Source organism: Triticum aestivum, chromosome 1A (genome assembly GCF_018294505.1).
Source record: "Triticum aestivum cultivar Chinese Spring chromosome 1A, IWGSC CS RefSeq v2.1, whole genome shotgun sequence".
In the NCBI taxonomy this organism is placed as follows: Eukaryota; Viridiplantae; Streptophyta; class Magnoliopsida; order Poales; family Poaceae; genus Triticum; species Triticum aestivum.
In genome coordinates, this window is record NC_057794.1 from 113,589,943 (window position 1) to 113,603,575 (window position 13,633).

The following is a 13,633-nucleotide window of genomic DNA, read 5'->3' on the forward strand; positions in this document are numbered from 1 at the left end:
AGTCACTCGCTCAGGAACTTGAGTACTTTAAGTGTGCGTGTTGCTGGACAAATTTGTTGCTGGGACCATCATTGCCAAGCTTCCACCTTCGTGGGACAATTTTGCTACTTCTCTGAAACACAAGGGACAGGAGTTTTCCATTTCGGATCTCATTAGCACTCTTGATTTTGAAGAGCATGCGAGAGCAAAAGACACACGTGTTTGAGTCACTGAGGGAGCTTCTAGTGACCACATGGTACACGAGAAGAACTTCCAGCCGAACAAGCCCAAAAACAACAAGAACAAATCTCAGGGAAAAGGCAAGTTTGATGCAAAGAACAAGCCGTCACATTGTACCGACTTCCAGAAGAATTCTCATAAGAAGGGGAAGGGACACAAACTTCAATTTTTGTAGAACCGCACAAAATTATGTGGCTACATCTACCTGCTGTCAGTACCTCATGGTGCTCCAGGTATGCCTACATTCGTAACTAGGTTCAATGACCAGCGAAAGATGAAATAAGCATATTCATACGTTGACTTGCTGATTGCAGTGTGGAATGAGCCTGTCATGTGTGGACGAGCAAACAAGCAGTGCAGCTGCAACATCACCGCAAGATAAAAGAGTCCTGAGTCAAATACGGCCTGGCCGGCGAGTAGTGGAGGAGCAAACAAGCAGATAGATGTGGAGTTGCCAGCATGCTCAAAGTGCTCGCAGCATTGAGAAGAAACATGCATGCCCAGGAAATTATTGCGTGCGTAGGGAGGCCCTTTGCTCAGAGAAGATTCAATCATTTTTCTTTATTTCTGCACCTTCTCACAACTTTGTCTTTGTTACAGTATGGTGAATCATTAAGATGCATAAACATGTTGAACTTTTGTGCTTGTGAATGTTAGTATGCATACCGTATCTTCTTAAGCTTAGTTTAATGTGAATGTTGACACCTCATTTTGCCGCGCTATGACCAGTGTGAGTGTCTGCATGCAGTACCACATCTTCTATTTGGTGGATGGCAAGCGGGCCCAAGAGGAGCCATAATTTTTTTTAAGTTGAAAAGGGTTATCGATGAGGAGCGATAAGCTGGACGGCGTCTCTTTTTTTCTTTTGAATGGGTGATGACCCACAAGTATAGGGGATCAATTGTAGCTCTTTTCGATAGGTAAGAGTGTCGAACCCAACGAGGAGCAGAAGGAAATGACAAGTGGTTTTTAGCAAGGTAATGTCTACAAGTGCTAAAATTGTAAGTAACTGAGTAGTTTGATAGCAAGATATTTTGTAACAAGCAAGTAATGATAATAGTAACAAAAGTGCAGCAAGGTAGCCCAATACTTTTGAGGCAAAGGACAGGCCAAACGGTCTCTTATAATAAGCAAAGCGTTCTTGAGGGTACACAGGAATTTCATCTAGTCACTTTCATCATGTTGATTCGATTCATGTTCGCTACTTTGATAATTTGATATGTGGGTGGACCGATGCTTAGGTGTTGTTCTTACTTGAACAAACCTCCTACTTATGATTAACCCCCTCGCAAGCATCAGCAACTACGAGAAAAGTATTAAGGATAAATCCTAACCATAGCATTAAACTTCTGGATCCAATTTGTCCCTTACGGAATAGCGCATAAACTAGGGTTTAAGCTTCTGTCACTCTCGCAACCCATCATCTAATAACTACTCCACAATGCATTCCCTTAGGCTCAAATATGGTGAAGTGTCATGTAGTTGACATTCACATGACACCACTAAGGGAATCACAACATACATACTATGAAAATATCGAACACATATCAAGTTTACATGATTACTTGCAACATGATTTCTTTTGTGACCTCAAGAACAAAAGCAACTACTCACAAGTGATAAACATGATGAAGATCAGAGGGGTATTAGATAGCATAATGGATCTGAACATGTAATCTGCCACCAAATAAACCATATAGTAATCAACTACAAGATGTAATCAACACTACTAGTCACCCACAAGCACCAATCTATAGTTCCGGTACAAAGATTGAACACAAGAGATGAACTATGGTTTGAGAGGAGATGGTGTTGTTGAAGATGTTGATGGAGATTGCCCTCCCCAAGATGGGAGAGTTGTTGGTGATGATGACGACGATGATTTCCCCCTCCGGGAGGGAAGTTCCCCCGGCGGAATCGCTCCGCCAGAGGGCAAAAGTGCTCCTGCCCAAGTTCCGCCTCGAGACGGCGGCGCTCCGTCCTGAAAGTCCTCTCCTTTTTTCTAGGTCAAAATGACTTATATACCAGAAGATGGGCACCAGAGGTGGGCCGAGGGGAGCACAACCCACCAGGGCATGCCTGGGCTCCCTGGCGTGCCCAGGTGGGTTGTGCCCACCTGGTGGGCCCCTCTGGTACTTATTGGCTCCAATATTCCTCATATATTCCATAAAAAATCTCCGTAAAGTTTCAGCTTGTTTCGAGTTGTGCAAAATAGGTGGCCTGGCGTAGCTTTTCCAGGTCCAGATTTCCAGCTGCCCGAATTCTTCCTATTTGTGTGTACCTTGCATAATATGAGAGAAAAGGCATTAGAATTACTCCAAAAAGCACTATTATGCATATAAACATCATAAATAACAGTAGGAAAACATGATGCGAAATGGATGTATCAACTTCCCCAAGCTTAGACCTCGCTTATCCTCAAGCGAAAACCAAAATCGAAAAACATGTCCACATGCTTAGAGAGAAGTTGTCGATAAAAACAAAATACGGACATAGAAGCATCATGTAAATTATTATAACAACAATAAACTTTAACATAAAACTTTTATCACAGAGCTTTTATCATAGACTTCTCATGAATAAGTAACAATCCATCATACTATCAAAGTACAAAGCATAAACTCTATTAGAAACCAACAAACTATGTTCTCGGTCAACTTTGCAACTACAATTCATCACCTTTTCAGGAAGGGTCACGTATCGGAGCCTTTAGGCAAGTCGACATACTCAACCATCATTTAGTCTTCTATGATTTCTAACACTCGCTGCATACACATGAGCAAAACGTTTCAATCGGACACATAGAAAGATAGGGGCTTATAGTTTCACCTCCCAACGTATTCAGCTCAAGGGTGATATCAACAATAATAACTTATGCCACCCATATTCAACTGGACATATGTGCCTACATCTTTCCTCACCACATGATGCTTGCCAAAGGAGAAAAATAAAAAGGAATAGAGAGAAAAACTTTGACTCTTGCATAAAAGTAAATACATGAAAGTAAAAGATAGGCCCTTCGCAGAGGGAAGTAGAGGTTTCCATGCACTTATTTGTTTGTATGCTCAACCCCTTGATGCAAAAGAACGTCACGTTGTATTGCCCCTTGTGATGGAAACCTTTATTATGTAGTACGTCGCTTTTATTCTTCACCATCACAAGTTCGTACAACGCTCAATTTTCTCTTACACTAAATGATCTCACACTTTTAGAAGCAATTTTTATTGCCTTATTGCACCGATGACAACTAACTTGAAGGATCTGACTCAATCCTTAGGTAGGTATGGTGAACACTTGAAAATAAGATTTGGGTTTAAGGGATTTTGGATGGACAAGTAGTATCTCTACTTAGTGCAGAGTTTTTGGCTAGCCAAGATGGGGGCAAGCACCACATGTTGAAGGATCTATGACAATATAACTTCTATGTGAATATGAACAAACATAAATCATTAAGTTGTCTTCCATGTCCACCGTCAACAATTTTGGCATATAATATTTTGATGGGGGCTCACAATCATAAAAGATTTCCAGGATAGTGTATTTATATGTGAATCTTCTCTTCCCTTATTAATTCTTTCATGAGTTGCATCATTGACCAATGCTATGTTTTTCAATCTCTAACAACATTTTCTATTTATACTTTTCCTTATGTGGTGTCATCACCTACCATAAGATTAGCATATGATCTTTTTCATTTATTTCCTTTATTTTTATTGGAACATGAAAGTAAAGAAAGCAAAACTCAAACTATACTTTATCATATATCTCGCACACGATTACAAGGATAAATCACTAAGAAAACTCTCGAAAAGAAAGGATCGAACTAAACTTTTATTCATCTAAAGCGAAAGATAACTATGGATCGAACTAAGATAAGTAAAGGCAAAAAGATAGTGGGGTGATACGATACCGGGGCACCTCCCCCAAGCTTGGCGGAAGCCAAGGGGAGTGCCCATACCCGATACTCAATTTTATTTTGGTGATTAAGAAGGTGGCGGTGATGAAGCAGAGACAATCTTGTCCTCAGGTTTCCATGGCAGAGGTCCACCATCATAGGAGGAAGAATGAGTCTCACGGGTCCTGCAACTGGCAGCCAAACTCATACCTTTAAACCTCGCCTCATATTCAAAGACTTGGTTTTGGAGATCATAGATCTGGCTTTGGAGGAAGTTGATTTGCTCATTGAGGGTGAAAATGATTTCCTTCATGGACTTGCCATCCACCTTGAGATCACGGGTGAAGTCCGTGATTATGAGGTGATTGGCATTGAGTCCACGCTCCACCATCCCCTTGCATCAGAACACCTCCTACTCCATAGCTTCAAGCCTGGCCTCCATGGTTCCTATCCCCTTGGGACCTTGCACATCGCGGATGTGCAGCACCCCCTCATGCATCTGGATGACCTGAGGGTTCTGCACCACCTCTCACAAATATGGGTTGATGACGTTCTTGAAGAACCTGTCCTTGGAGGAGCTTGAAGCGGCCATGATAGATGGGATCTGACAGAAAACAGGAAGGAAAAGAAAATAGAAGATTTCTCTGTGATACGGTGGTCAATAGGTTCGGGGGGTATATAAAGATTTTTTATCTTGGGAAACAAGCAAGCTTTAGAAAAATGGAGTCCAGAAGGTACCCGAGGTGGGCACAACCCACCTGGGCGCTTGTACCCACCAGGGTGCACTTCCTGGTAGTTTCTCATTTCCCTAATTTTTGTTATATTCCAAAACTGACAAAAAATATTTTTACAGATTTTTTGGAGTCTGTTTACTTACCGTATCACGTACCTCCTCTTTTTAACAATTCTGGAGTGTTCTGGAAGGACTCTTTTATGTGTTCTTCCGGTGTGTTAGTTTGGATAATATTACTTTCAACATTAATGGGTGTACCTGAGATATAATGTTTTATTCATTGCCCATTAACAATCTTCGGATTAGTACCTTCGGAATTATTTATTTTGATAGCTCCAGACTGATAAACCTCCTCCATAACATAGGGTCCTTCCCATTTGGAGAGGAGTTTTCCTGCAAAGAATCTGAAACAAGAGTTGTACAAAATCACATATTCTCCAACTTTAAACTCACGCTTTTGGATTCTTTTGTCATGTCATATTTTAACATTTTCTTTAAATAACTTGCATTTTCATAAGCTTGGGTTCTCCATTCATCTAAAGAGCTAATATCAAATAACCTCTTTTCACCGGCAAATTTAAAATCATAGTTGAGTTCTTTGATTTCCCAATATGCTTTATATTCTAACTAAAGAGGCAAATGACAAGCTTTTCCATAAACCATTTTATAAGGAGACATACCCATAGGATTTTTGTATGCTGATCTATAAGCCCAAAGTGCATCATCTAATTTCTTAGACCAATTCTTCCGGGACCTATTGACAGTCTTTTGTAAAATTAATTTTATTTCTCTATTGCTAAGTTCAGCTTGATCACTAGACTGAGGATGATAAGGTGATGCAATTCTATGGTTAAAATCATACTTAGCAAGCATTTTATGGAAAGCACCTGAATAAAGTGTGAACCACCATCAGTCATTAAATATCTAGGGACTCCAAACCTTGGGAAAATAACTTCCTTAAGCATTTTAATAGAGGTGTTGTGATCAGCACTACTAGTTGGAATAGCTTCTACCTACTTAGTAACATAATCAACAGCAACCAAAATATGTGTATACCCATTAGAGGAAGGAAAAGGTCCCATGTAATCAAATCCTCAAACATCAAATGGTTCAACAACAAGTGAATAATTCATAGGCATTTCTTGATGCTTACCGATATTACATATTCTTTGACATTCATCACAAGATAAGACGAACTTACGAGCATCCTTGAAGAGAGTAGGCCAATAAAATCCAGATTGCAATACCTTGTGAGCAGTACTGTCTCCCGCATGATGCCCTCCATAAGCTTCGGAGTGACATTTCCATAGGATTTGTCCCTATTCATGCTCAGTACACATTGTCTAATAATACCATCTACTTCTTTATAAAGATGTAGGTCATCCCAAAAGTAATGTCTTAAATCATAGAAGAATTTTTTTTTCTTTTGTTGGTATGTAAACCTAGGTGGTAAATATTTAGCAAGAATGTAATTAGCATAGTCAGCATACCAAGGAGTCTTATGAGAAACATTTATTGCAGCTAACTGCTCATCAGGAAAACTATCATCAATAGGTAGTCGGTCATCAAGCACATTTTCAAGCCTAGACAAATTATCAGCTACGGGGTTCTCTGCTCCTTTTCTATCAGTGATATGTAAATCAAATTCTTGTAGCAAGAGAACCCATCGAATAAGTCTAGGTTTAGCATCTTTCTTTTCCATAAGATATTTAATAGCAGGATGATCGGTCTGAACTATTACTTTTGAATCAACAATGTAAGATCTAAATTTATCACAAGCAAGCACCACTGCTAGAAATTCTTTTTCAGTAGTAGCATAGTTTCTTTGAGCACTGACTAGAGTATTACTAGCATAATGAATAACATTTAGTTTCTTCTCGACTTTTTGTCCTAGAACAGCACCAACAGCATAATCACTAGCATCACACATAATTTCAAAAGGCAAGTTCCAATCAGGTGGTTGAACAATAGGTGCAAAAATTAAGGCTTTCTTGAGTGTTTCGAAGGCTTCTAAACAATCATCATCAAAAACAAAAGGCACATCCTTTTTCAAAAGATTTGTAAGAGGCCTAGAAATTTTAGGGAAGTCTTTGATAAATCTCCTATAGAAACTAGCATGACCTAGGAAACTACGAATACCTTTGATATTTTTAGGACATGGCATTTTCTTAATTGCATCAACCTTAGCTTTGTCCACTTCAATACCTCTTTCAGAAATTTTATGACCCAAGACAACACCTTCATTAACCATAAAGTGCCACTTCTCCCATTCAAGACAAGATTTGTTTGTTCGCATCTCTGCAAAAGTCGATCAAGATTGCTTAAACAATCATCAAAAGACTTCCCATAAACAGAGAAGTCATCCATGAAAACCTCAACAATCTTTTCACAGAAGTTAGAGAATATTGCAGTCATACATCTTTGAAAGGTAGCAGGTGCATGGCATAAACCAAAAGGTATATGTCTATAAGCATAAGTTCCAAAAGGACAAGTAAAAGTGATCTTTTCTTGATCAGGTTGAGAAACAGGTATTTGTGAAAAGCCATAGTATCCATCAAGGAAGCAAAAATGTGTGTGCTTAGATAATCTTTCTAGCATTTGATCAATAAAAGGCAAAGGGTAATGATCTTTTCTAGTTGCTTTGTTTAATTTTCTAAAGTCAATTACCATTCTATAGCCTGTAACAATTCTTGGTGGAATAAGTTCATTCTTATCATTAGGAACAACAATGATACCTCCTTTCTTAGGGACACAATGAACATGACTTACCCATCTACTATCAGCTATAGGATAGATTATACCTGTTCCAGAAGTTTTAATAATTCCATTCTTACTGCTTCTTTCATCTTTGGATTTAACCTATGTTGGTGATCAACAACGGGTTTAGCATCAAGTTCCATATTAATCTTGTGCTGACATAGAGTGGGACTAATGCCCATTAAATCATCAAGAGTATATCCAACAGCAGCTCGGTGCTTCCTTAAAAAAATTGTAATCTTTCGTCTTCATGTTCTGAAAGGTTAGCACTAATAATAACATGATATATTTTCTTCTCATCAAGATAAGCATATTTCAAAGTATCCGGCAATTGTTTTAATTCAAACACAGGATCACCTTTAGGTGGAGGAGGACCTCCTATAAGTTCAATAGGCAAATTTTGTTTAAGCAGAGGATGTTCTTCAAAGAAAATCTTATCTATTTCATTTCGTTCATGCATATGTAAATCATTTTCATGGTCTAGCAGATATTGTTCTAGAGGATCAGTAGGAGGCACAGCAATAGAAGCAGGACCAATTATTTCATCCTTACTAGGCACTTCTTTTTCATACCGAACTTGGAAAAATTAAACTCATGAGACTCATCACCAAGGCTAACACCGATAGTTTGTTTCTCACAATCAATTTTAGCATTAACGGTGTTCAAGAAAGGTCTACCAAATATAAGGGAAAATTTTGTTTTTGCCACTCTAGATTTTGCCAATTTTTCTTATGCCACTCTAGATTTTGACATTTCACTTTTGCCACTCTTAGCTTTTGACAATTATCACAATTGCCATTCTGTGGCAAAAGCAAAATAATTTTATTTCATTTTTGCCACTCTTAGCTTTTGACAATTATCACAATTGCCACTCTGAAAATTTTGCTTTTGCCACGGGAATGGCAATTGTGATATTTGTCAAAAACTAAGAGTGGCAAAAGTGAAATGTCAAAATCTAGAGTGGCCTAAGGAAAATTGGCAAAATCTAGAGTGGCAAAAACAAAATTTCCCCCAAATATAATGGGACAAAAGTCATCTTGTGGGGAACCAAGAACAAGAAAATCAGTAGGGTACTTTATTTTCCCACACAAGACTTCAACATCTCTAGCAATCCCAATTGGTGATATAGTATCTCTATTAGCAAGTTTAATAGTAACATCAATGTCTTCTATCTCTACGGGTGCTATGTCATTCATAATTTCTTGATATAAGGTGTAGGGAATAGCACTCACGCTAGCACCTATGTCACATAAACCATGATAACAATGATCTCCTATTTTAACTGAGACAACAAGCATGCCAACAACGGGTCTATGATTATCCGTTCTATCGTGTTTTATAGTATCTTCATTACAGAAGTAAATAACATGCTCATCTACATTTTCTTCCAAGAGATCCTTAACCATAGAAACACTAGGTTCTACTTTGATTTGTTCATCAGGTTTAGGTGTTCTAATATAACTTTTGTTAACCATAGTTGAAACTTTAGCATGTTCCTTTATCCTAACAGGGAAAGGTGGTTTCTCAATATAAGCAGTAGGAACAACTGGATCAACATTATAAAGTATAGTTTCCTCTTTAGCTAGTTCTAGTTCTTTAATTTCTTCTTTAATAGGTGGTGATATTTATACCACTTCTCCTTAGGGAGATCAACATGAGTAGCAAATGATTCACAAAAGGAGGCTACTATCTCACAGTCAAGTCCATATTTAGTGCTAAACTTTTGAAAAGCATCAGTATTCATAAAAGATTTAACCCAATCATACTTAAGCTTAATACCTGCCTCTTTACCTTCATCGAGTTCCCAATCTTCAGAGTTGCGTTTAATTCTTTCTAAAAGATCCCACCAGAATTCAATAGTCTTCTTCATAAAAGAACAAGTAAAGAAGTATCGAGCATGGATTGATCATCACGAGAAAGCTGAGCATAAATATTCTTAATAATAATTTCTCTTGAGAGCTCATGATTGGGGCATAAATATAACATTGACTTAAGCCTCCCCCAAGCTAGAGCGATACTTTCTCCTTCACAAGGCCAAAAATTATATATGTAATTCCGATCACGATTAACCAGATGCATAGATATTTTTTTTGGTGGAATTCCGATTTCAGTTGATTCCAATTCCAAGATCCAATATCATCCCATAGCCTATACCATGCTGATACGTCTCCAACGTATCAATAATTTTTGATTATGCCATGTTGTTATATTATCAATCTTGGATGGTTTATAATCATTTTATAGTCATTTTATATCATTTTTTGGTACTAACCTATTGACATAGTGCCAAGTGCCAGTTCCTGTTTTTTCTGTGTTTTTACATCGCAGAAAATCAATATCAGATGGAGTCCAAATGCCACGAAACTTTATGGAGGTTTTTTATGGACCAAAAGGAACATGTTGGGCCCTGGTTGCACCTGGGGGAGTCCCGAGGAGGGGACAAACCCACCAGGGCGCACCAGGAGGCCTAGGCGCGCCCTGGTGGGTTGTGCCCACCTCGGGTGCCCTCCGGACCGCCTCTTTGCTCTATAAATACCCCAAAAATCCCAGAACCCTAGGGGAGTCGACGAAATATTCATCCAGCTGCCACAGAGTCCAGAACCACCAGATCCAATCTAGACACCATCTCGGATGGGGTTCACCACCTCCATTGGTGCCTCTCCGATGATGCGTGAGTAGTTCTTTGTAGACCTTCGGGTCCGTAGTTAGTAGCTAGATGGCTTCATCTCTCTCTCTCTCTTGATTCTCAATACTATGGTCTCTTGGAGATCGATATGATGTAACTCTTTCCCTGTGTGTTTCTTGGGATCCGATGAAATTTGAGTTTATGATCAGATCTATCTTTTTATATCCATGAAAGTATTTGAGTTTCTTTGATCTCTTTTATGCATGATTGCTTATAACCTCATATTTCTTCTCCGATATTTACCTTGCAATGGGAAGAGGTGCTTTGTAGTGGGTTCGATCTTATGGTGCTTGATCCCAGTGATAGAAGGGGAACCGACACGTATGTATCGTTGCTATAAGGAAAAAACGATGGGGTCTATCTCTACATAGATAGATCTTGTCTACATTATGTCATTGTTCTTATTGCATTATTCTGTTTCTTTATGAACTTAATATACTAGATGCATGCTGGATAGCGGTCGATGTGTGGAGTAATAGTAGTAGATGCAGGCAGGAGTCGGTCTACTAATCTACGTGATACCTATATAATGATCATTGCCTAGATATCGTCATAATTATTTGAAGTTCTATCAATTGACCAACAGTAATTTGTTCACCCACCGATTTGCTATTTTTCTCGAGAGAAGCCACTAGTGAAACCTACGGCCCCCGAATCTTCTTTCTCATATTATTTGCCTTTGCGATCTATTTTTATTCGCTTTTATTTTCAGATCTATTAATCTAAAAACCCAAAAATACCTTATTGCAATTTATTTTATTTGGCGTTTGATCTATCAATATTTACAACCTTTTTCCCATCACGCACCAATTCCTGGCACCGTTACCCGAAAGGGATTCACAACCCCTTTAACACGTCGGGTTGCGGGGATTTGTTATCTGTGTGCATGGGTTGTTTATGTTGTGTTGCTTGGTTCTCCTACTGGTTCGATAACCTTGGTTTCATATCTAAGAGAAATACCTACCGCCGGTGTGCTACATCATCCCTTCCTCTTTGGGGAAATACCGATGTAGCTGCAAGCGACATCACATGCCAATGCTTTTCCCTTCAAAGATAAAGGAAAATCTTGTTTTTAACTACATCTCTGGGTAAACCTGCATGCTAAAAGGATTGTTTTCCATAGTAACAAATGACAATAAATTTCAGCAAACTATATAAATATTTCCGTACCAATTTCCACTTACCAAAGGTGCTTCACTCCCTGGCAACGGCGCCAGAAAGTAGCCTTGATGACCCACAAGTATAGGGGATCAATTGTATCTCTTTTCCATAAATAAAGAGTGTCGAACCCAACGAGGAGCAGAAGGAAATTACAAGTGGTTTTCAGCAAGGTAATGTCTGCAAGTGTTGAAATTGTAAGTAACAGAGTAGTTTGATAGCAAGATATTTTGTAACGAGCAAGTAATGATAATGGTAACAAAAGTGCAGCAAGGTAGCCCAATCCTTTTGAGACAAAGGACATGCCAAAACGGTCTCTTATAATAAGCAAAGCGTTCTTGAGGGTACACGGGAATTTCATCTAGTCACTTTCATCATGTTGATTTGATTCGTGTTCGCTACTTTGATAATTTGATATGTGGGTGGACCGATGCTTAGGTGTTGTTCTTACTTGAACAATCCTCCTACTTATGATTAACCCCCTCACAAGCATCCGCAACTACGAGAAAAGTATTAAGGATAAATCCTAACCATAGCATTAAACTTTTGGATCCAATCGGTCCCTTACGAAATAGCGCATAAACTAGGGTTTAAGCTTCTGTCACTCTCACAACCCATCATCTAATAAATACTCCAAAATGCATTCCCTTAGGCACAAATATGGTGAAGTTTCATGTAGTCGACGTTCACATGACACCACCAAGGGAATCACAACATACATACTATCAAAATATCGAACACATATCAAGTTCACATGATTACTTGCAACATGATTTCTCTCGTGACCTCAATAACAAAAGTAACTACTCACAATTGATAAACATGCTCAAGATCAGAGGAGTATTAAATAGCATAATGGATCTGAACATATAATATTCCACCAAATAAACCATATAGTAATCAACTACAAGATGTAATCAACACTACTAGTCACTCACAAGCACCAATTTATAGTTCCGGTACAAAGATTGAACACAAGAGATGAACTAGGCTCTGAGAGGAGATGGTGCTATTGAAGATGTTGATAGAGATTGCCCTCCCCAAGATGGGAGAGTTGTTGGTGATGTTGATGACAACGATTTCCCCCTCTGGGAGGGAAGTTCCCTCGGCGGAATCGCTCCGCCAGAGGGCAAACGTGCTCCTGCCCAAGTTCCGCCTCGAGACGGTGGCGCTCCGTCCCGAAAGTACCATCCTTTTTTTGGTAGGTCAAAATGATTTATATACCAGAAGATGGGCACCAGAGGTGGGCCAAGGGGAGCACAACCCACCAGGGGCCTCGGCTCCCTGGCGCGCCCAGGTGGGTTGTGCCCACCTGGTGGGCCCCCTCCGATACTTATTGGCTCCAATATTCCTCATATCTCCATAAAAAATCTCCGTAAAGTTTCAGCTTGTTTCGAGTTATGCAGAATAGGTGGTCTGACGTAGCTTTTCCAGGTCTAGATTTCCAACAGCTGGAATTCTTCCTCTTTCTGTGTACCTTGCATATTATGAGAGAAAAGGCATTAGAATTACTCCAAAAAGCATTGTTATGCATAAAAACATCATAAATAAATGTCTGCCTTCTAGGAACGGGGGTCCCCAGACTTGCCTGCCTGCGGCGTGCGGCGTGGCTCAAGCGGGGGCCCAGCGCGGCCCATCTTCATCAGCTCAAGCTCAAGACCCTCGCGAGGGGCCAAGCCTCGCGGGGCGGACGACAGGAAGCTTCCTCAGAGGCGGCCTCATCAGGCAGGCTCGCGAGGAGGCGGAGAGATCAATGCAAGGGTACCTCGCGAGGAACCCATGACGCAAGCCATGACGATCGAGACCAGGCGGGTGCCAGACGGGCGCCGGCCTGCGCAGTGTCCTTGTTTCCCCTTTGGTGCAAAGAGGGCAAGCGCAGGCCAAGACATCAGGGATAGGTTACCATTCCGGTGCAACAAGACCAAGACCAGTCGGACGGCAGGACGGTGGTCACCGTGGAGCCCAAGACGGCGTCATCGCCAGTGCTTTTGGCAGCCGAAGACCACCTTTGGTCAGGATAACTTGTACTACATGTTCACCTTCGAAATGGCCGATTGTTGGCGCCCTTCCCGCTCATTATTTGGGGAGAGGCCCAGGGCCTCTATAAATATAGCTAGCCACCACAGAGTGGAGACGGCTGGAAATCTGGTAGAACCATAACAGAGAGAAAGAGAGAGGCGACTGA